This window comes from Heterocephalus glaber, unplaced genomic scaffold (genome assembly GCF_053883595.1).
Source record: "Heterocephalus glaber isolate CG9 unplaced genomic scaffold, H.glaber_assembly_v1.0 deba00001444, whole genome shotgun sequence".
Lineage (NCBI taxonomy): Eukaryota > Metazoa > Chordata > Mammalia > Rodentia > Bathyergidae > Heterocephalus > Heterocephalus glaber.
This window is the reverse complement of record NW_028258297.1, coordinates 14,630,922-14,654,200: the sequence shown is the minus strand read 5'-3', so window position 1 is coordinate 14,654,200 and position 23,279 is coordinate 14,630,922. Positions and strand designations below refer to the sequence as shown.

At 35.1% G+C, this 23,279-nt stretch overlaps 1 protein-coding gene across 35 annotated transcripts in view; it reads right to left on the bottom strand.

Moving 5' to 3' along the window:
• The window catches only part of Sox5 (SRY-box transcription factor 5), a 973,116-nt gene that overhangs the window by 650,730 nt on the left and 299,107 nt on the right, over positions 1–23,279 (bottom strand). The window contains exon 1 of one of the 35 annotated variants that reach the window (XM_087213475.1): positions 1,128–1,418. The exons of the other annotated variants lie outside the window; for them this stretch is intronic. The gene's annotated coding sequence lies outside the window, so the exon portion shown is untranslated. Of the gene's footprint in view, positions 1–1,127; positions 1,419–23,279 lie in introns of those variants that run through there. 35 annotated transcript variants of the gene reach the window in all.

The window sequence follows — 23,279 nt, the reverse complement described above, 5'->3', positions numbered from 1 at the left end:
TACTACTAGGAATCTGGTCTGGCAACTTAGAAGTCATCAAGAAACAGATGAAGTTTGCAACTTTCAATTATTGATTTTTATGACTGTTTTCATTTAAAACAGACTCAATTTTGTGTGGTTTCTGGAATACCTAAATTGTTTTACAGTACATAAACTATAAAAAAATTATGCACCACAGCGAAGTGGGATTTATTCTAGGGTTCTTCATATCTAGACACAAAACAATGCAACACCTTATTAGTAAAAGGAAGGACACAATCATATGATCTGATTAAAAACATTCAACCAAGTAGCAAGCAAAGGTTACTTCCTCAATCTATTCAAAAACATCTATGAAAAATAAATGGAATAGTTAACTGTCAAGACTGACTGCTTTTCCCTTAAGGTTGGGAACAAGATAAGATGCCTGCCTACAGCACTGTACTGGAGGTTATAATAAGGTTTGATAGGAATGATAAAGAAATAAAAGGCACCCTGACTGGAAAGAAGTAAAATTACTTCTATTGGTAAAAACACCACTTCTGTTTACAAAATCTTAACAAATTCATTAAAATACTATATGAAATAATGACCAAGTTCAGTAATGTCGAGGGCAGCTGATCTCTATACAAACAACAATTATACTTCTGTGCACTAACAATGATTCTAAAAATGAAATCAAGAATATAATTTCACTAATAATATCATGCAAAAGAATAAAATATTAGTATAAATTTAACAATGGGGTGGAAGATCTGTACATTAGAAAATAAAAACATCATTAAAAAATGTAAAGAATATCTAAGAAAATGAAAAGGCATCCCATATTCAGGAATTCAAAAATTTATTTTTAAAAATGATAATTTTTTCCCATTTGATCTAGATGCAACACAATTTCTTTATCAAAGTCTTAGTTGGCTTTTCTGTAGAAACTGAAAAGCTCATTCTAAAATATTCTAAAATATGGAAATGCAAGTGATTCAGGTACAACAATCCTGGAAAAGAAGAGAAAGGTTGGAAGATGCATTCTTCTCCATGGTAAAATTGACATCAATACTACAATAATAGAGTATTATACTAGCACAAGGATACACATACAGCCCCAACAGTGCAGAATTGAGAGTACAAAAATAAACAAATATATTTACTGTCAATTGACTGTTATGAAAGATCCCAAGACAAATCAATGGAATAAAGAATAGTTGTAGCATGGTATTTTTAAAAAATCTCATCTTTGTCCGTGGTTTCCAGCACAGAACTTCAAAAATCCTTAAAATCACCTGAGTGATAGTTATGACTTTATGTTGATAAGTTGCTCAGGTCTGTGAGGCCCCTAAGAGCTTCAGCTCAGGGGACACTGTCAGAGAAAAAAAACAAATAAACAAACATGCAATTAGAGAGCTGAACTTCTAGTCCTCTCCCACCTAATATTTTATTAATTAAGCTAATGAAATAATATGGAATAAAAAATAGAAGATTAATAACCTTTGTTCCAAAGAAGTTCTGAGTAAGTGTGAGTAAAGTTTACCCTCATGGAAAAAAAAATATATTTTCACTGTTAGTACTGTCTGTTTTTTGGTTTTTTTTTTTTTTTTTTTTTTTGGTACCTGGGATTGAACTCTGGTTTGCACAGCAGGCAGCAAAACCGCTGAGCTAAATCACCAGCCCTACTGTTAATATTGTTGTTTAAGTTAATAAATAAAAATACCATATTTCCTCTATCAAGAGTTTGTTAATTTGGGCTATCCCAGCTATAGCACGTATATGTGACTCCAGGAACTTTTCTTAAAGTCTCTGTCCCTCCTTTTTCTCATCTGTTAAATAGGATTATAAAAATTCGTGTCATATAGGATGTTTAATAGAATTACGTGAGTTAATGTATAGCAAGAACAAGACTGCACATTGTAGGTGTTCTATCAATGTGAGATCATTTTGCTATTCATAATTTTTCATACTTAAGGAACAATACAGACAGGCATTTTAATGAACTTTAGTTAGTGTTCAATGGGAAAGGTGAAATGCCCTAAGGAAAGACATTTTCATATGTATATTGGTAGAACTGGGGCTTTTCCTTCTATATCACTCACAGCAACCAGCACAATGAGGCTTTCTGCTTGGTCAACATTGTATCAGTTGCCACCAGGACAGGCAAAGAATGAAGAAACACTTCTCCCAAAGGAAAAGTACTAAATTGTTTGCTGTGACTCAGATTTTTAATTTACCTGAATTAAAAAAATGTTAAAAGAAAAAAATGATTTATATTAATTTGTAACTCTCCAATAAAAAGTCCTAAGCTAAGCCTGCAGGGAGACTCTTCTCTCTTTTTCCACATCTAACTGACCATTGAAAGGTGATTATCCCATCTTGGGGCTGTGGCCTCTCCGTAGCTCTTGCCCAGCTGGCTCCATGCTCTTGTCCTTTTCACCTTGACTACTATGATACCTCCCTTAGCTGGTCTCCTGTTCCAAGACTAAACCCTAAAAATGAGACAACTTGAGAATGTTCTGCCTTTTTCCTCTGTCTGTTCTTCCTCATGACTCAATTCAAAAATTCTACCTTCTCAGTGAAGCCTCATTTAAAGGATATTGAAGAATTTCTCTCCATTTCACAGGACCTACAAATGGTTGCTTAGCAAACTGATGGAGGTTTTCAATTATGGCTCATATCAAATGATCATATATTTTTATTTTATTATCTCATAGGAGAAAGGAGGGTGAAGTGGAGCCTCGCATACATGGATGCTGGAAGCTGAAAACAGTGCAAATCTTGGAAAATACATTTCATCATATGTGCTACCACAGCAACTTTACACATGTTCATATGTACATGTAATTTCATTTCCGAGAATACATCCAGAGGAAATAATTCAAAAAACAATTAGAGTCTATGCATCAATATGTTTATCTTAAATCACTGATAGTATAAAAAAAAGGAATGAATCCAAATGGCTAACAAGGGGTAATGGAGAAAAAGAAAACAAATCACCTCCCTATTAATATAATCTCAGATATACTGAGAAAAGAGGCTTAATACTTAGCAGAGCAGAGATTTAAATACACATTCTTATCATTCCAGGGCCCAAAGTTTCTAAAAACCAATTTTGCCCCAAACATTAAAGTTCCGAATTAGTAATTTTTGTAAAACGCAGAGAATTTTTAGTTTATATAACACATATAGACACACAGAGACAATATAAAAATTATTTTAAAATAAATGTTCAAATGGTATGTTAATTTTAGCATTATAGAAATTTCTTCTTTTGCTAATCTACGTTTTCTAAATGTTTCTCTAATAAACGTTTCTCTAGTAAATGACAAAACTTTCATAATAAAGTCTGTTAAGTAGAATAATACAATTTATACACGCATAGTATACTGCTATTTCTGTGGGGCAAAAATAAATGAAGTTTATAAATGAAGGTTCTGAGTTAGTGCCAAGTACCCTCCAAAGAGCCCAGTGTGCTATAGCACACTAATCACTACAGAGTCACACCTTCTAGAACTACTACTGGCATAGTAGATAAAAGGCTGTAAAACACCATTTAATGACTTTTGCATTAGACACTTTATCCACTGCCTTTTTGCTTCACAACAATCCTATGATGTGTACTTTATTAGTGTCATGAAAAAATGAAGTTAGTGGGTTGAACTTAGTTGCCCACTGTCAAATAGTTAACAGGTGGTAAACATGAAGTTTAAACCCATGAGTGCTTGTCTTAGAAATCCATTATCTTTCCATTAGATGCTACAGATCTCTTCAAAATATGTCCATGTATCATTTCTCCCACTTTGTGTTCTGTGTTTGCTAATGTACTGAATGAAGTAACTGTTACTAATATGAAAGTTTACTGGTCAGATTACAGAAAACTTAAGACAACTGGAGGAGGCCCTTTAACAGAACTATCATTACATCTTCTTCATTGTCTTTAATTTTCTATACAGAACTTACCATCTCTAAAACTAGTTGGTTTTATGATTTTGCCTATTTTGTCCATTGCTTTACTTCCAGCATTTAAAACAGAGTCTGACTTAAAATAGGAATTTAATAAATACTCAGTAGTTGATTGAATAAATGTATTTGTGAGAACATGGACAAATTCTTCTCTTACTGGGAGGGTTAGGAGTGTCTTTGAACAAATCTATTAGATTCTCAGCTTTAAAATCTCTAGTTCTTTAATGTGAAACTACCTAAGGTTGTTAGAAATTTAAATTCATTCATTACAAAAACTACTTACTAAGCACCTAGTATATCTCAGAGATCTTTCTAAATAATGTGGTCACAGCAGGAACAAAAATCTTCTAGACTGCCGGTGAAGAAAGACAAGAATACAATATAAAACATCAAATAACATTAAGTCCTTCAGAGACAAAACAACCTGTAGACAGAAATCTGAGAGCAGGAGCTGTGATTTTCAGTGGAGTGAGAGAGGTGGTAGATACATGAGAAAGGCATTAAGAAGTGAGGTGTGCAAATTAGGGAGAGAACTCTCCAGGCAGAAGGAACAGCATGATGGCATGACTGTATTTTCACAATGGTTGCCATGCAGTGAGTAACCTGAGAGTAACAAGAAATGAGACCAGGTGAGGGACGCAGGCTCATGTTGTGTCTTGCCTCATAGGCCATTGCTGACTGTTGTTCTTAGGAAAATGAGAATTCATTTTAAGGGTTTGTATAAAAGCAGGAAATCACAAGACGGGTTTTAATAGGTTCAATATTACTTAATATTACTATTCGCATGTTGGGTCAACAATACTCTTTCCTCCCAACCATTCCAGACAATCACTTAGATTATCTTGAGCTACAGTGGCAGTGGCCAATTGAGAATACTGTACATGTTCTTGGAATGGGCAAATAGAAGATATGGAGTTGCTATTCACTGAAATTGTGAAGACTAAATATGAGTGAGGCAGAGGTGATAAAGAAAGTGGGTATTCAGCCATGGCTTGTAAAAGACTACCACGCAGGGTCTAAGAGCATAGCTCAGTGGTAGTTTGGATTTAGGATGCTTCAAGACCTGGGCTCAATCCCCAAGACCAAAAACAAAACACCCTAACATGCAAAAGTAGATATATTTTATTCAAGAACTTTGTGAAATGAGGTAACGTTCACTAGTTCTGAACTGAAGGACTTTTAGGAGAGAATCATGTTACCAGAAATAAATGTCAGATAAATGAATTAATAAATAATTATTTGTAAGAAATGATAATCTATTAGTCCTTCTAAACATTTAGATTATGCTAAGAAAAGGGGTTTTTTTTGTATTGGGGATCGAACTTGGGCTCTTGCGCTTGCACAGCAGGCGGTGAAACCACTGAGCTAAATCCCCGGCCCCAGAAAAGTTTTTTTAATGTAACCCAAATGAAAGAATCTAATTGTGAAATTTCCAACAATAAATGGTGTGTGAGAAGCAAGCTTTTCACATTGTTAAAATCACACCATGCCCATGGTGCTTGGAGTAGACATCCCACGGAGAGATCAGGCTCAGCCTTGGGAAATCAGTGGGTGATACAACTGTCCTGGACCACATACCCACTAAGCAACACCACTTTCAACACTGTGTCAATGCACACAACTGTTTTCTACATCTGTGGTTAGTCCAAAGATTCAGACAAATAGCCACATCCAGATATTATTGTAGGAATCCTTTCATGGGTAGCAGTGTTTATTCTTCCACAGATAAAAGAAATTATTGGAATCAAGACAATAAATTGATACCAACATACAAGTTAGAGTTGCTAGAAGGATGTGTCTAATTGCATTGCTGCTAGAACTTTTGCATCAGTTCTAACATTCAGCCTGTCCTTGTAGAAAAGCTACAATTTGAAGAACAAATATATATGAGCATGAAGTCTCCTTCAAAATGTGTCAAATAACCAAACTCATCTAGTCAGAAAACCTTCATTATCTTTGGATTTAGATCATATTTGTAAACATTTTATCTCAATATTTCCTATGAATATTTCCCCATAAGCAGAGATAGGTGAGGTATTTGCATTCCCAAATGAAGCTCTAGCAATGTACACACATAAATACATGCATGCACTTTGCTTCTTTTAGAAAATGGCCAGAGTGAACTGGCTTCTTGTCAGACAACCTCTTTATGTAACATTAGTACCAGAGAACAGGAGGCAATTCCCCAGTCTGTTTGCATTCCTAACCACGGCTTAGCTAAAGAAGTTGTAAGGTTTATGCAAAGGTGGCTGCTTACACTACAGTGGGAAGGAATGAAATAAAGAGGTAGCAGTGGTAGACAATGCCCCACCAGCTTCCCATTGTTGCTGCACTAGAAGGACATAGTGTGTCATTATGAATTACCATTAATTTGAGCCAGTACTACTGTTACACTGAGCCTGGCAACCCAGGATGACAAACAGCGCCTGCAAGATCATCTAATGAGGGGACACAGTTGCCTCAGCCCTGCCACTTCACTCAGTGGACAAGGCTTTTACTGCTGCTCTGCACAAGTAAAGCAATTTTGATTACTTAGAGCTAAGTCTCCATTCAGAAGCTGAAACAATTTTTTTTTTAAACATAATTTATTCAGAGAGTATCTGAATGCTAATAAGCTATTTTAAAGCCAATCACATTATTCCTTATTTTGCTTAAGTAATATTGAAATATATTTTTTAAAGTTCAAATGATAGAATTTACTCTAGCAAATGAAATGTAAATAAGATAGCAAATGATTAAGGATATTCTGAATGTGTGAGTGTGTGTGTGTGTGTGTGTGTGTGTGTGTGTATGCAGGCACTGTGTGTGTCTTTCTGTGCCAAAATTACAGTTGGTGAATTTCATTTCATCAGCCAACATTATAAGGAGGGTTGCATATTTATTCTATATATCCACATTTTTTGAAAATTCCAGATCTCTCCTACTTTGGCTGGGAGCAGTTATATCTCATAGCTTTTGATATAAGAAACTGATGTTTCCACTTTATTCCCCCCCCCACTATTTCACTGCATGAGGAAAAGAACCAATAAGTTAGTGGTACAACTCTAACATTATGATCATGGACTTATCTCGTAATTAAAACCTTACCCCCCAAAGGCTATTCTTGTCTAATAAATTCCTTTCAGTCCCATTAGAAACACACACAGTGCTCACTCTGTGCTCACCACTGTCTTATTCTAGTCATCTTCTAACTTTCTATCTTTAGTGTGCTTAATTCTCAGACTGCTTTGTCCTGTGTGAAATTTTACTTATTTAATTAAAAGGTCATTGGATAAAAAAAATTTGTCAAATATTAGACACACAATAGGTGCCAATAAATTTTGGTTAAATTCAACACACATTCTACATGGACAAGGAACATGAACCTCTTTGTAAAATCCCTACTCCATTCTTTTTCTTTGCTCAGGTAAAGCTAGGATCAGAAGTTTAGACATGAATCCGTATCTGCATCTTACCTATCATCAAAAATCAGCTTTCCTCTCAGTAATTTTTTAAAAGCTCATTACCTGAAGGAGACCCAATACTAGTCAATTTTTCAATGACACAATCACATTTATTTTATATAAGGCTTATAAGAACCTGACAAATCACAGATATCCAGGACAGAAGAAAAATCTCTGAGATGTTCTTTAATACTTTTGAGCCACTAAAAAACCCATAGGTTGGAAAAATTAAAAATTTTCAATTTTTTTTCCTTCTGTAGTCATGTTTTTATTTTCTTTAAATAATTTTAATAACTCCCAAAAACATTAACTCCAAAAGTGTGTTTCGCTCTCAGGGAGCTGGTTACATATTAGTACAAAATGGTACATTATTGATGTTGTTGATGTAGTAAATAAAAATTAAAGAGAAAAAACAATATGGCTCATTAGGAAGCCAGTAACATTTCCTACAATGTGTTATGTTTTTAATAATTACAATTACTTACAAACAGACACATAATTTTACGGATTCTGTATTCCCTTCTCCTAAAGACAGAAGACAAGAAATCACATCATTGACTCAAATTATGATTGCAAAAGTAGAGAAAATGATTATCAGTCCCATTTATTCTCTTTTCTTGCCACAATAGGGGGAAAGGATTCATGCTAGTTGCAGGAATTAAAGAAAACAAAATTTAAGGAGTAAATCTGACAGGCAATAATATATACATTCTGTAGGTATAAATCTTTTAATGCTTCCTCTACTGAGCTTGTTGTGTTCCTTAGGAATGGCCTGAAGTACCATTCAAAAATGATTATAACTTGGTTTCCCTTCTTCATTATTATCTAATATCACAGATATGTTCTCATTTTTTGCTAAATTTTATTTTCTGAATACATATATTTGCATAGTTCAAAAATCAAAACTACATATCAAGATACCTCTGGACTGACTTCTATTCATTCTTTATATAAGAATACACATGTATGTGTGTGTATATATATATATATATATCTCTGTATAAGAATATATAAGAAGACATATATAAGAATATATAATATATAAGAATACAGATATGTGTATATATACACATATGTATATAAGAATACATACATATGTACTATATATGTATATTTACAAACACACATTAGACACACTTACTTTCACTAATTTTAGCTTGTCCTTCCTGCATTTCTTTTTGTAAAAATAACCAAACACATGTATTTATTCTTACCTGTTCCTCTTTCTTATGCAAAAATAGCATTCTGTATACACTCTTTGAAGAATTTTTTCCACTTAACAAAGCATCCTGGAAACATCTCCATATTAGTATATGGAGATCTTCATTACTTTTTATTACTACATGGTACTCAATTGTATAGACGTACTTTAATTTGCTCAACAGATTTGTTGTAAATGGAGATTTAGGTTATTTGTAATATTTCACAATTGCAAATAATGTTAAAATTAATAACCTATATGAATACTTCTCTCTTTTTTTATGGTACTAGGGATTAAAACCAGGGCCTCCTATGTACTAGTGAAGCATTCGAACACTGAGCTGCATCCCCAGCCCTGGATCATGTTTCTATAGCTTATCATATGATTCTTACAAAACCACTGGTGGGTACAAGGCTGCCTTAGTCTGCTTGAGTTAGTCTTATGGGATCTCTCATCAGCAGGGCTGAGAAACCTACTATTTGATGCTTTCTGTAGATATCATATTTATTCCTATCTTGAACAGAGATCTATGTGTATAGACAAATTTTGAAATAATCACAACTGAAGTGAGGGATAGAAAATGAATTTTAGGACTTTTTCAAATTTTTTTCTTACAAAACACATCTGAAATCCTGAATTAATCTAAACCCACAGGAAGTTTTTAAAAATTGAGTACCAAGAGATATCCTATGTATAAATACCTTTACAGCAAAAAACAACCTATAATTTCCTCAGATTTATAACTCCTATTAGGGGCTTCAAAGTAGTGACTGACTGAATGAATGTTGTGGATCCAACAGAAAATCTGACACCAAAAACATAAGACAAGCTTCCAGCCCAAATAAGCCAGTTAGAGTTCTGAAGGCAGTCAGGTATGTAGAGCAATAGGGTTTTTTCCTACACTTTAGAAAATGAGATCACTTGCAGATAATTACAAGACCATCTTTTCTGTAGCTTTTATGGAAGGGCCAGGCATGAATCTCAGTTTGGGTCTTGGGCCAATGTACAAGCACTAACACATTCCCTTCTATAGTTTCCACCTGTGTTAGTCTTCTTTGTTGTTGTCATTACTGAGATAACCAGCTTATAAAAAAGAAAGGTTACTTTGTCTCATGGTTTTGGAGGGGTCAGCCCAGGACTGATTGGCCCATTGCTTTTTGGCCTGGGATGAGCCAGCACATCATGGTGACAGCTCATGGCAAATCTATTCATCTCATGACCAGGACATGAAAGAAAAAAGCAAAAGAAGGAGCAAAACAAAGAGCAAGGGGTTCAAAGGCATGCATTCAATACCTAAATGTCGACCATAGGTCCAACCTCTTAAAATTTCTACCACTTCTCAATATTGCTATTGTGAGTACCAAACTTTTAACACAGCAGGCTTGGGCCACACTTCAGATGCAAACTACAGCATAACCCTTACAGGAATGATGACTAATGCCTTTGGGCCAAGAGCAGAGCCACACAGCAGCCCCCAGAAATTGCCAACATCAGGACGGTGAACTCAACAAGTGCCAACAAGACACAACACTCTTAACTAAAGGAACCAGAGATTCCTGAAGGGAAAGAAGGAGGAGCAAAAAAAAAAGAATTGCTTGTGTTAGTCACTGCCAAAACTAATAGAAGTCTGAAAAGTCCCCGAGGAAGCCCACATGGGAGGTAAAATTTACCCTTACTGAGACCATTATTGATTTTCTCTTTACCTTTGGAGTGGACTGAAACAGAGGTAATGCTTAGGGGAAAGACGAAATATTCTAATGAAGAATATGAAATAGGTTAATGCTTCTGCACCAGGGACTGATTGATTTTTAATGCCAGGTTTAAAAATATACTTATGTCAATTATAATACAAATATATGACTCACCTATATTCCTTTGAGGGGGATAAAATACCTGAGGCATGGATGGCCTCCTAAGCAGCAACATCATTGCTAATATAAGCATTTTGCTATATCATCATCTAATTATCACCTGCAGGGCATTAATCAAAGCACCTCATTGAAAGTGGGAAAGAGCTTTGCTAAGGACAAATGATTCAGCACAGAATCTTCTAATGAGTACTGTCATTTCAAATCCTTTTCACAAGTGGGTAGAGTATAAATGATAAGTAAAATGCAAGCACATATTATGTTTATTAATAAAATACAAGTGCCATTACATTTTTTCTATAGTTACAATCATCAATTTTACCCTGAAACTGCCCTATCGCATAATGTGCATAAATACGAAAGGCACTGCATGTTGAAAAGGCATCCCAGAGAGACAAGATGTGGATGGTGTGAAGGGTGGATGTGGGGAACCGAGTGGTACAGATGCCTCCACTGACAAAGAGAAAGGCATATGGCTTCCTTCCTCCCTGGTGTGCCCGGGTCTCAGACAGAGCTATAGATTTCCCTGTGATAAGCTTCTGCTCGCGCACTCCACTGAGAAGATATTTTGTATGCCACAGAAAACCAAGATGTTTGCATTCCCACCAATCCAGGGATAAGGCATTTTCCTCATGCAGACACAAAACATACAGTACATGAATGTTTAATGGAGGCTAAAACTGGGAGAGGGACAGAAAACAAGAACAGAGCAGGTTAAAAAAATATCTGGTTTCTCTCTATCAAAATACTAATTAAAATTCATGTTCATGGGGATGATTATACATATGTTTTTGAACTAAAAGTCTAACCTGGCACTATTTTTTGGCCTTATTTTTGTGACAACATTTTTGTCCATATGGCATGAAGTGAATCATTTTACATCTTTTTTTAAGCTCTATGTGTTTTTCTTGTTGTCTATTCCCTCTTCTCCCACCACACACACACTGGCAGCCGCTACCAAGTTACCAAATGCCAACTCAACCCTGCAAGCTGGCTGCATGGAGCTAGATAGTTCTGGCATTTCCTTTTCATTGCAGAAATATTCTGTGTGCGTGTGTGTGTGTGTGTGTGTGTGTGTGTGTGTGTGTCTGTCTGTCTGTCTGTCTGTTTTTTTCTCTCCTTCTCTCTCACACCCCCACCCACATACAGACCATTGAGCACACTGAAGATTTCTCTCCTGTGCTCCTGAGAATCCATTCCTCAGGCTTCTGCTCAGCTCCAGTGTGTGTGCCACAGTTGCCAGTCTGGTGTGGATGGTCGACTGCACCAGCTTCTCTCTCTGGTCCCTCTCACCCTGGTCTTTCTTCTCTACCCACTCTGATAATTAGTGGTTCACTTAAGAACTGCTATAAATTAATGGTTAATCAAGCCCATGTAATTAGTTTAGTCACAGCAAAGTATGAAAACTGATTGTCCAGTGGTTCTCTCTTCCAAACCCACTTTTGTTACAAGAATCCATGTTCCTACTTCTGCAGACAGGACAATGTTCCTTACTGCAGTTCAGCCACACTGCCTGACCGTTTGGGTCTTGGCTGGCACACATTTTGTACACGTGCTGCCTCCACCAGCATCAGGCACTGCTGAGTTTGTGTGGAAGGGCAGCAACTCCACCTAACAAATGTAACTTTAACAACAGTAAAACAACCTAATAGCTTAACATACCAGGGGGCTAATGTGGCGGGCCATTTACTGCTGCACTAAATAGCCCCGGTTTGATTCTCATCGCCAAGTGTCGAACGGAGAATTGCAAGGCAGGAGTAGCTCCTAATTCATTAGATAAAGGGGGTCATTGCTCATAAGGCTGGGGAAACTGTAGAAGGATAAGAAATGGAACGAGGCATTCCCTTTTCAAATGCCATTAATACATCGGGTACCAGGAAAGCAGAGTCACACAAGGTGCGGGCTTTTTTCTTGGCCCTCATATGCCACCTTCTAACTCTGAATAAGTTTCCTTTATTCTGCTGTGTTCAGACAGGAAGAAGCTAAAGGCAGAAAGAATCCTAATACTGAGACCTGTTATTTGTAAATCAATTTGACACTCTTGGAACAAAAGCAACATCACAAGAACAAAGTATGATGTAGCCCTGGCTGTAAAATGAGCCACTACTGAGATGTCCCTGCCAGCTATTCTGCCTCATGAGCCCTGAAAAAGTTGCTGTGGACAGTTGTGACCTGGCTAATAGGCTAGGCAGGAAAGACACTGCTAGCAATAGAAGGGAGAGTAGAATTCTTAACATCGCTACATCTCATAATATTGTCTGTCTTTCTTTTGCCTCTTTATTTTGATTCCTGGCAGTTATAAACAGTCCTGAATTGTCATTATAAGGTTACGTGGACAAAACAGTTTGCCTGTCTGGATTTTTAATAGAAAAGATATAAAAATAAAAAATGTCAAATGATGTTCCTAAAATGGGACATCTTTATTTCCTGAACATTAGCCTTAAAACAACTGATTTCTCTAATTTCTGCCATCACTCAGATTGGCCTTGAATTACCTCCCAATAGGCCTCCCATGTGCTTCTAGATGAGAGTGTGTAATGGGGGATCTGTTAATTAACTAGAAGCAAAGTTGCTCGGTGGGGATCAAACACTGGATACGTCCTAAAACTCCCACAGAGAAGATGAAATGCAGCGCAAACTTTAAAGACTTCCCGTCATTAGCTGAGACCTTGCTGCTCCTGGCCCAGACCCCTCCTGTTTCAGAGAACAATGAGGACAATGATGGCAGAAATGAAATAGTGCAGCCAGGAACAAAGGAGCTGGCTATTTACCGGTAGAAAAAGAAAGAAGAGGGGGAGGGCGGGAGAAAGACAGAACTTTCTTTTTCTGCGGTTCCTGTCTACTTTTAATTAATTTATGACTGCCAGGGAATTGCACAGAGAACACACCCAAGTGCATTATACCCCAAGCACAGGGTTCATATATGGAATATCCACTGTTTAATCCCAGGGAAAGACAGAGAGGGACACTGGGGAAAGAGAGAGAGCAAGACAGAAGAGGTGAAAAAGGACAAATTATGGGATTGAACTTTTACTCTGAGCATCAAGGTTCAAACTGGAAGATGATCAAAACAAAAGAAAACAAAGCAACCAAACCCCAAGAGGAAAACAATCACTTAGATCAGTTCTCGATCACCATAAAACTGTGCCTCAGCACAAAGCTCAAATCTTACAATTTCCAGAGGTCTCCTGGTAACTGCCATATAAATATACATAAAATAGCGCACAATAGGAAAAGCACATAGTCATGATATTGATTTCTTGTTCCTTCCTGTTAAGTTGGAAAAATTCTACTGAAAATTCAGGGAGCTGCTGTCTACAAAAAGTTGACCTAGCCTTCATTTTGCATTCTCTGGTTTTGTAGAATATGAATCAAGAGCTTTTCCATATATCTGAAGTGCAGGATTCAGAGAGCAAATCCATTGACCCACAAGGTACACAAAGAGGAGCTTTGTCCTTCATGACTTCCTGTTGAAGTTCTCGCTTTAAGATGAACCAGTAAGGTAAAGGGAGCCATTATTAACAGGGGCTTACAGCCCTAGCCTTGTTCTCCGAGTTACAGTTGAAAATGATTAACCTGAAACTATTTCTTTTTAAATTTTTGATTGGCACATGATAACTGTCCACATTTTTAGGTACAAGTTGATGTCTCAATATGTGTACAATGTGTAATGATCAGAACACTGTGCTTAGCATATATACCACCTTGAACATTTATCATTTCTTTGTCATAAAAACATTCAAAATCTTCTGTTGCAGCTATTATGAAATCTCCAGTGTATTACTGTCATCTATAAAGCAAATTTGTACAACAGAGCATCAAAAGTTACTCTTCCTATCTCACTGTAACAGTGTACCTGTGGACCAAACTCTATTCCTGTCTCTCCACTATCTCAGCCTGTAATAATCACCATAATGATTTAGGTTCAAAGCTTATTGACAAGACTCACTTGTCTGTTTTCAAATCACACACTTAGAACAATCAGTGGAAACTCTGCAAATGAATAAAACAAGCAAACCCCACAGGGTTAAGTTTTGAGACTGTTTTTCTTACTTCTCTCCGACCTAATATGAAAGGGTTAGATTTTAATAAGCTCAACCACAGTCAACTCTAAGGAAAAGAAATTCTTAACCATATAGCTCAACCAAATGAAAATACTATATAATCAAAAGTGAATACAGATTAGAGGTTTATCATTAGCTGTTTGTATACCCAAAAGAGCATTAAAAATAAACTCCACAATGAAATGAAAGACATACTGTCAATTATCAAGAATCTTACATAGTGTCTCTACATATACAGTAAGGGATTCACAAAGACTAAGGGATTCCCAGGTACATTTTATGATTTATACGATTATGCCATTTCCCAATGATAACATGGCACGATGTTGGAACAGTCTGATAGACTTGGAATAAAAAGGCTAACATATTATTTCTGGCATATGAAAAACACGTGTGCCTTAAAAAACATTATTTACTCTTCCTGGTCTCATTTGCTATGGGGCTAATTCTCCTGATTACTTCCACAGGTCTGCTTTAAGTGTCAAATAATATAATATAGGTTAAAGTATTCAAAAATCCACCAATTTATGTTCAATATGATTGTTCTTTATGTATCCTAGAACAGTTCGGGGTCTAAAATAAAATATATTTAGGACCTAGCAATCAATGATGAGATTGCCAATTATTTTTAGATTTCATAATTTTCTTCCATCTTTCTTAACAGGTTTGTAAATCAATCTTTCTGTAATTCATCTCAGATCATTTCATTCTGCCTTTTATACACATTGTGTTTCTCTCTTTTTTCTATTTGCTTTGTTATCTACGAATAATGTTACACTATTTTGCCAAAATAGTAATAGCTTACATATTTTCTACTTTATTTTATACATTTTATCTTTCTAGTTATACAACATTCCATTTATATAATATTCTCTAAAATTCTTAAAATTTTTTGCTCATCTGTCAGTCCTTATGATAATTTGGGGAATAACTCCACAAACTTTCTTTATATTTAACAGGAGTTCAATAGGTAGTAGCAAAAGCAAAATAATGAAGAACAATAAGACAGGGCCACAATTATTGCTATAAAGAGAAGCAAGAAATTTCCTGACACAAAAAGAAATCTAATACTTAATATTGTCTTCTCAGGATTCAAATAACCAAAAATTATAAAATAACTTTATTCTTAGGACAGGGAAGAATCCTGATCATTAACAACATAACTAACAGAGAAGTGCTCTGGGACAAAAAAGCTGGCCAAATATTGCCAATTTCTGATTCTAAGTATGACCTCATAAGAATGAAACCTTATGATTTAATAATGCTATAGGATAAATGTATTTTGCTAGGTTAAAATATACAAAACCTGGTTTTAATTACCCCTGCAACAGCTCTGAGAAGTAGCTATAGTATACCAGTCATGATGTTCTATGTGGCCTATATATATATGCTATAAACATTTTTAAAAGAATTTTCATATCTCTAGAAATTGAGAGACTTCATATACTGTACTATCCCTTTTTGTGACTTTTTTTTAAATCTTGGAAGATCTGTCAATACTGTGCCTGCCCAGCCACGTGGCAGCAATATACTGTCCCGTGCTTGTCCTAGTCTTCACCACTTCTGTCTGCCTCCTGCAGTCAGTTAAGTTTTTGACACCTGAAATTTCAGAGGAGGCTTTGGGAGGGAGTAGTAAAATATTCAGACCATTTTTTTCTCAGAGTATAGATTTCACAGCTGTTCCTCTTATGCACAGCCTCATTATGAAAGATAAAAATGTGAAAACCAATAGAAAAATACAAAGTAATACATGAAAGAAATGAGTAAAATGAATAATACTTAACATAAATACAGAGATTGTGATAAAGAAAAATTTCTTTAAAGCACATGGTAAGCAATACAATAATGAGTAGTAATAAAAATACATAACACTAAGAAAATTTAATCAACAGTAAAAGTGAAAAAATTTAAAAGATGGGCAGCTATGAAAACAAAACAAATATAAAGACAAATTAATAGATAGAAATATGATAAACTAAAATTAAAACTAAAATTGTGTTTAGAAAACATAGGAACAAATTATAGGACTGTGACGTCAAATAATAATTACACAAACGTGCCATGTGGAAAAAGTTAATTTAACTTGGCAATTCAGAGACCAAAGCTTAACATTCCCTTGCATAAGCAAACTTTAAACTTTCAACTCAGTAAACCTCAGACAAGCACCCAATCTCCCACAAAGTTGTTGTTCTGAACCTAGGTCTACTTGAAGGAAACACTGATTAAGAAGGCTTGAGACTTCTCTGAATGTGGGACATTCAAATTAAGACTGGAATAGATGAAACTCTCAGTGTTGCTATTTGTTCCCATTTGGATATGGTGGAGCCAGCACAAAGAAGGCCTATATGCATATTTGGCAAAAAATAACCAGATAGATTTTTAAATAGATCCCTGGAAAGAACAAGCTGGAGAATGTAAGCATTCTTTTGCAATATGCTCAAAATGAACAGATCAAAGATCCAAATTTATGTTATTATGTTTATTTAGGAAAACATAGTGAAAAGAATAAAAGAAAGGCATGCCTTGCTCTACAAATTATTAAGAACACTCTTCAGGAAACTTTTCTTTGTTTCATGGACTCTTCATTCATATCTAATTTTGGCTGTTCAAATCTAAATATGGAGGCCAAGGCCAACTTTCTTGGACTTCCTATTGTGTTGGGGCTGGTCAATAATGAATGCTCAGATAATTTTAGTATCAATTTAAGAGGTCATGCCAGAAGACTTGTAATATTTTACTGTATACTAAACCAAAATTTTCATAAAATTTTATATTTTTTCAACATCATAGGAATATGAAAGATTCCTTATACCTAAATTTCTGCAATGACTGACATTTACCTCATAAGCAACAATTTCTTAAAAATTTCCAACACTATAATATTGAGCTCTTTGAAATGTATCACATATTTACCTGTCGTTCTAAAGAGAAAAGGTTAAAGATGATAACCTTTTTGATGGCTTGTAGTTACATAAGAAGTAGCACAATTATACTTTAAAAGATTACCAAGGTTTATAAAGTTGTTAAATGCTACACCAGTGGTTCTCACTAGCCCTCAGGGGACTTTCAGCAAAGTTGAAGGAAATTTTGTTTATCACAGTTATAATGGGAATGAGAGAACAGTGCTATACTAGCATCTAGTAGATGGAAGCTAGGATTACCACTAATGATTCCAAAATGCACAGGGCAACTTCTTCCCTTACTCACAATGCCCCAGCCACACTCCAAAAATTATCCAGCCCAAAATGTCAGCAATGCTCAGAATAACCAACCCTGCATTATACTAAATGGGCTCAATCGTCTGCACTACTTGCATCTGATTTTTATGGCCTGTTTTGCCTTTGTTTTGTTTGTTTTAATCTCATCCCCTGTATAGTCTCACTCCATGTGGACTTGAAGATGGCCCTTTATCTTTCTGACTTGCTTCACTATTCTGCTGTGGGCTTGGAAAACAATTTTTCAAGCTTCATACAATCATATAGCCTATGAAAGATGGCTTTAAAGCTATCTTATGAGTAAAGCTTGGCAGCTCAAAGGCATAGATTAAATAATTTTATGTTTTCTAAATTTATTTCTTGTTCATATTTATTCCCATTACTTCAGAATGCCAGACTTCAAATACATAATGAAAAATCACTGGTTTATTAAAAACTAAAGGATCAACAAATAAATGAGAAACACATAAAATAAAACAACAGCAGCAACCCTACATTAATCTGAACTCTACTAATACAAGATTAATAGTATCTTGGAAAAGGCTGAGCTTAAATGTGTTTTCTACCCTGGGTAACAGAATTATTATAGCCAAATGGATCTCATAAACATGACCTGGGAAAAGAAGAGCAGACATTTATCTTTTTACAAGAGTTCCCTTAATTATGTGTGTTACTTCTTTATGTATTTCATTATAACTTGAGATATAGGATAGTGCTTTAATATGTTAATGATACACAATTTTCATTCATATCTAAGTTCCCATATTTAGTCAAATTTGGCTATTTCATGTAATTAAAAGTAATACAATTGAATTTTTAAAAAATAAGACTTATATACAACATTTTAAGTTAGTCAAAAATTAAGAAATTATGACCAATAAGAACTTTGCATAGTATCTAAGTTTCCACATTTAGTCAAATTTGGCTGTAGCTGCCACCATGTTGATGAGTCTTTGCCTGATTTATGTTCACAGACTATTTGGTTATAGATTCCTTCTAAAAGGATTTGAAAAGCAGTAGTGAAAACCAAGGGAGAAATATAAGCAAGAAGGTGGATTTGATTAAGTTTCCAAAGCAGTTAGTTGGCAAGAAGAGACATTTACCAGACACCAATTTTTGTTTTGAATTTTTTACCCTTTCACCATAGGGACTTTAGTCTGCATTTTTAAATTATTCAAGGAAAGTGTCATGAGGGCATTTAAGTAGGTGAAAGTAATAAACACATTGGGAGTTCAGTGAAAGGTCAAACACAGCCCCCTCCCAAAAAAAGGTCAGTATCCACAACTCAAAAGAAAAAAAAAGCAGATCTGAAATGCTTAGTAATTTCTCTAAAAGCCTTATATAGGACATCACTAGGGAAAGAACTGAGGAACAAATATCTACTGGAAATGAGAAGCTGCCAAGAAATTATTTATTTTCGTAGGAAATTGATTCAGTAACTGCAGAGTACAATTCCTAATGGCTTGTGTTTTCTGACTTTAGTATGTTGTTGGGTGTGAATGAATGTTTTATTAACTCTAAACCTCCACTGGAAGCCAAGCTGAAACACTGGAAAGGTAGAAATCCAGAGGAAAAGCCTCTAAACTCCTCCTCAGCACCTTAGGTCCTGCTCAACCAAAGTTTCAGAGATCATTATTCTATCATACCCTGCAATTTTTGTTTTGCTTTGTTCTGTTTGTGGTGCAAGGGATTGAACCCAAGGCCTCACCCGTGTTAGGCCAGTGCTCTGTCACTGAGTCTACTGAACTACACACCACTTTACCACTACAATATTTTTAAACTGGCTGGTGTGCTGTGATATGGAATGAAATGAACCTTTATTAATTAATTGGGCTTTATTTGGCCAATACCAAAGTTGTCAATAAAGCATATATAACTTGTGTATGTGGATTAGTATTAATAAACATTTCAAAAATCAGACGTTAAAAGTTTGCTTTGTAATTTCCTTCAAAGTAACTTAAATTTTGAATAATATAAACTCAAAGCAAACCCTTTGCTTTTGCAACTCTTTCTTAGATTTGTTTTTTTCTATAAGCAATCAGACAAGAAAAAAATAATGTAACAATTACTAAGTATTTGGAATAATCAAGTTGTCTTTTTCAAAACAAATAAAGTAAATTCATTTTGACATTAATGACATATTTTCTTATGTAATTACCTGTTTTTATGTAAATATACTGTTTATACAGCTAGCCTCCAAAAGTCATTTTAGGTTGTTATTTTGCCTGATATTTCCAATAAATTTTCTACAACATGAAGTACAAATGATGATCTTCTAATAACTTATACATAATAATTTTACTTAAGGGAAGTGATATGTGAAAAGTGAACTTCAAAGGTTTTGTTATTTCATTAAAAGAATGACTTCAGATTACAATGATTATCAGAATGCATGAAAAATAAGTCCATCTTAATTCTCATTTAGGAGAAGAGAGACAATGGAGCCATATATTTTTAAATGAATATGAGATTCTCTTTCATGTTGAAAAAGAAAGGAGCAAACACTTACCTTTTCTTTTGGACAGTTCTTTCCCATTTTTCTTCTTTTCTCCCATTCTTATTCTTACTTCTGTTGGGACAGTGTGCACCAGAACACACACATACATTTGTACCACTGAGGACAATGGCAGTTGCTGAGATTGCAAATGAGAGTCACCAAGGTTGGGAAAAGAATGGAATAGCAAGCATGTGCTCTAAGCACCTTCATCCTCCTCACAGCCCAGAGACCCACTGGGTCACAGTGACTAAGATGCAGTGCACCAGTCCTCATGTTGACCACCTCAATGGAAGAGGAGCATTCTCCAAGTTAGAAAACAGTTACCAAGAATAAGAGGCAAATGGAAACTGTCCATTTTCTTGTTTATACACTTCTTTTAGGATAAGAAAGAGAGAATTAAGTATAATAAATAGCCATAACACTAATACATATATTTCTGGGAAAATGTAATGTTACGGGAAGAATGGATTATGGATCAGGTCCCTTTTACAGTAAAATAGTATCTTTCCTTCCCATTGAGAGTTGAGAGGCAAAAGGAGGCTAGAAGAAGGAAAGGGCGGGGAAGCAAAGAAGGAAGAAGAAGACAAAAATAAATAAATAACTCACTCACCCGCTCATCTGGAGCGAGTTAAGCACTATGCTAGGCACTTTCCTGAGCAGTCTTGTCCTCATTAGTTGACATGCGATGCTACAAGGAACCACACTGATTTAACTCTCAATTCCTACCTTTTTTCTACCTTCTTGGATGCAAAATATCTTAAATCATTCAAATTCTGAACCTCACTTTAGGCACACCAGACTCCTAATTGCTATTTTGTGTGTGGCTTACTACAGTGTGCTCTGAAGTAGGGCTTCTGCCTATCTCAACATTCCAAGTCAGAACAGAAAGGCTTAATCACATATATACTGCCTCTCCCCAAAGCTACTTTAGCTCCAAATTGTTCGCTAGTGCGTAGGTCATGAGAGCAAACAAAGGTTTGACAAATGAATAGATTTGCTTTTGTTATTTATAAGCATGTGTTGCTAGATTGACTACAATAGAAATACCAAATTTCGATCAGGGTGAGAGAAAAAGGTAACAATCTTCAGAATCCCAATGTGATCATTATTCAATATTTCATTACAATTGCTGCTCAGAAGAAGTTCTAAGAATAAATATGGGAAGTGAATTACTACACTATGGAAAGGGAGAATTCTACAAATAACTGCAGTGAAACTATTTTATAAAAGCTTACAGTATCAATGCTTTGACAGTATATCATGGCAACAAACAAAGAAGACATAGATCGTTATCAAACTTACCACTAAATTTTCTTAGCAATAAGAAATGAAGCAGAAATTTATGCCAGAAAATAGCAAATTTTATCACTGTCAGAAGATTTAAGCCTTCACATTTTGCCCCAACCTGCATATTCTGATATTTTTTTCCAGGCTTAATTTTGGCCTAGTGTGCCTCATTTTTATAGAACTTTGAAACTAGAAATCACCAGCATGGGGAAAGACCATTAAAGGCAGAGGTGTCTCCTATAAGCACAACATGTGACCGAGTAATATTGTCTGGATTAGCAGCTTTACAGCCTAACCAAGCCCTGGAGCTACAATTATCTGGTTGCATTAAACTGAAATCACCTGAAAAACTTCACACTGAACAAACCCTTGGAAATGTCTAATCTGCCAATTTACACTTTGGAGAAAAAGTGGAATTCAGTTGTTAAAAACACAAAAATAAAATTTTCCTCTAAGAAAAAAGTCTCAAAACTAGAATAAGGTCCAAAAACATGTCTGCCATTTTTTTAATGGCATTTCTTCACTTTCAGTTAAAAAGAGATTTAACCTGACCATTCCCATTCTAACCAATGTTCTAAGTATATATGTTTGATAAGGTTCCTGGAGACATAAGGAATAAAATTGCATTGCCACAGAGGGAATACACAGCTCCAGATATGAGGCATTATGGTAATTTTAGCACAATGTATGTATCTTTTTATATACATAAAGTTATGGCACTATATAAAGAAATCCTTAAATGTGACATACACTGAAGTCCTATTTACTGCCTGACTATTCCTTTTAAAAAAATAAAAACTACATGTAGTAGTTGTATTAATATTAAACTGTCTCCAAAATTCATTTTAGTTTGAAGTGTTTTCCTTTACTTTGTAAGATATGGCCCAATTATATACCCTAATTTAAAATTCCGATTTTTAGGAAGAGATAATGGCTATTTATTGGCATATCAAAGGAGCTGATCTCAGACCCAAACCTGGCTCTCACTATCCTCTCTTTTCTAACAACTCACTTGCCATTTGTTGTTTTCTGTTTTCATTTGTCAGTATTGATGCTAAGAATTCATTGTGTCAGGCTGCAAAATATTCTATAAAACCACATTTTCCCTAAGAACAACAACTTTTCTGAACAAAGATTCAAAGTATGGCAATCTGTGCTGTATCTTGAAGTCAATGTCCAGATTTCCATATAATAAAATTAAATTCTTAAGTGTTTGTAAGTATTCAAATTATTTTACACATTATTGTTTTATTGGCTAAATTCCTCTTGGGGCAATAAGTTAGTTTCCCAGTTCTCCCCTTTAATAAAATCAGTAGAAAAATATCACTTTTAATCTCAGACTAATGTCTAACTACATATAGCAAGACTGGCAAGACTGGCTGCTAAATTTTACTCTAGAACGCTTACGCTCAGTTGCAAGTAGAAGAAACTCATTACAAAATGGTCCAATTCCATCAAGTGGCTCTTACTAGTGAACAACATGTACAATGAATATATTGCTTTTTTCATACAATCATTCTATTTCCATTAAAATTAATATGCAATGTAAATTTTCAACTGGAGATTATACAAAATTTTCTTGATGACATGATTTTACAACAATGTATTCACTGTAAATAGGTTTCTAAATCACTTTTCTAGGGCTACTGTTTCACTTAAGTGTAATGGTTTATGTGTGGTGCCTCGAAATAAATAGAAAGATTGATTAAATGTACTCTGAACTTGCTCCCTCCGTTTTTACAAATCTATAAAAATAGAGAATGCCTAAGCATTC